We start from the raw sequence: 2068 nt of genomic DNA, 5'->3' as shown, positions 1-2068 counted from the left end.
TTGGATCGTTCTGTCACAGAGCAGGTACAGGAACGATGGGCTGAACGGTCAACTCCCGCGCTGTGTCGCTCTACGGTTCTGTGAGCTGGCTCCGAGATAGAGGACTAAGATGGACCAGAAAATACTCTCTCTCCCCTCTTCCCAGTCTCTCTCTCCCCGCCAGTCTCTCTCTCCCCCTCTCCCTCAGTCTCTCTCCCCCTCTTCCCCAGTCTCTCTCCCTCTCTCCCCCAGTCTCTCTCTCCCCCTCTCCCCCAGTCTCTCTCCCCCTCTCCCCCAGTCTCTCTCTCCCCCAGTCTCTCTCCCCCTCTCCCCCAGTCTCTCTCCCCCTCTCCCTCAGTCTCTCTCCCCCCTCTCCTCCAGTCTCTCTCCCCCTCTCCCCCAGTCTCTCTCTCCCCTCTCCCCCAGTCTCTCTCTCCCCTCTCCCCCAGTCTCTCTCTCCCCCCCAGTCTCTCTCTCCCCCCCAGTCTCTCTCTCCCCCTCCCCCCCAGTCTCTCTCTCCCCCAGTCTCTCTCCCCCTCTCCCCCAGTCTCTCTCTCCCCTCCTCTCCCCCAGTCTCTCTCTCTCCCCTCTCCCCCAGTCTCTCTCTCTCCCCTCTCCCCCAGTCTCTCTCTCCCCTCTCCCCCAGTCTCTCTCTCCCCTCTCCCCCAGTCTCTCTCCCCCCTCTCCCCCAGTCTCTCTCTCCCCTCTCCCCCAGTCTCTCTCTCCCCCTCTCCCCCAGTCTCTCTCCCCCCCTCTCCCCCAGTCTCTCTCTCCCCCAGTCTCTCTCCCCTCTCCCCCAGTCTCTCTCTCCCCTCTCCCCAGTCTCTCTCTCTCTCCCAGTCTCTCTCTCCCCTCTCCCCAGTCTCTCTCTCCCCTCTCCCCAGTCTCTCTCTCTCTCCCAGTCTCTCTCTCCCCTCTCCCCCAGTCCCTCTCCCCTCTCCCCCAGTCTCTCTCTCTCTCCTCCTCTCCCCCAGTCTCTCTCCCCCTCTCCCCCAGTCTCTCTCTCTCCCCCTCTCCACCAGGCTCTCGCTCCCCTCTCCCCCAGTCTCTCTCCCCCCCTCTCCCCCAGTCTCTCCTGCTCTCCCCCAGTCTCTCTCTCCCCCAGTCTCTCTCTCCACTTCTCCCCCAGTCTCTCTCTCCCCTCTCCCCCAGTCTCTCTCTCCCCTCTCCCCCAGTCTCTCTCCCCTCCCCCCAGTCTCTCTCTCTCCTCCTCTCCCCCAGTCTCTCTCCCCCTCTCCCCCAGTCTCTCTCCCCCTCTCCCCCAGTCTCTCTCTCTCCCCCTCTCCCCCAGGCTCCCTCTCCCCTCTCCCCCAGCCTCTCTCCCCTCTCCCCCAGTCTCTCTCTCCCCTCTCCCCCAGTCTCTCTCCCCTCCCCCCAGTCTCTCTCTCTCCTCCTCTCCCCCAGTCTCTCTCCCCCTCTCCCCCAGTCTCTCTCTCTCCCCCTCTCCACCAGGCTCTCGCTCCCCTCTCCCCCAGTCTCTCTCCCCCCCTCTCCCCCAGTCTCTCCTGCTCTCCCCCAGTCTCTCTCTCCCCCAGTCTCTCTCTCCACTTCTCCCCCAGTCTCTCTCCCCCTCTCCCCCAGTCTCTCTCCCCCTCTCCCCCAGTCTCCCCCTCTCCCCCAGGCTCTCGCTCCCCTCTCCCCCAATCTCTCTCCCCCCTCTCCCCCAGTCTCTCCCCCTCTCCCCCAGTCTCTCTCTCCCCTCTCCCCCAGTCTCTCTCTCTCCCCCAGTCTCTCTCTCCCCCAGTTTCTCTCTCCCCCTCTTCCCCAGTCTCTCTCTCTCCCCCAGTCTCTCTCTCTCCCCCAGTCTCTCCCCCTCTTCCCCAGTCTCTCTCTCTCCCCCAGTCTCTCCCGCTCTCCCCCAGTCTCTCTCTCCCCTCTCCCCCCAGTCTCTCTCTCTCCCCCAGTCTCTCCCCCTCTCCCCCAGTCTCTCTCTCTCCCCCAGTCTCTCCCGCTCTCCCCCAGTCTCTCTCTCCCCTCTCCCACATTCTCTCTCTCTCCCCCAGTCTCTCTCCTCTCCCCCAGTCTCTCTCCCCTCTTCCCCCCTCTCCCCCAGTCTCTCTCTCTCCCCCAGTCTCTCCCGCTCTCCCCC

This window comes from Pristiophorus japonicus, unplaced genomic scaffold (assembly GCF_044704955.1).
Source record: "Pristiophorus japonicus isolate sPriJap1 unplaced genomic scaffold, sPriJap1.hap1 HAP1_SCAFFOLD_118, whole genome shotgun sequence".
Lineage (NCBI taxonomy): Eukaryota > Metazoa > Chordata > Chondrichthyes > Pristiophoridae > Pristiophorus > Pristiophorus japonicus.
The sequence above is the reverse complement of the archived record's forward strand: the minus strand, read 5'-3'. Positions refer to the sequence as shown.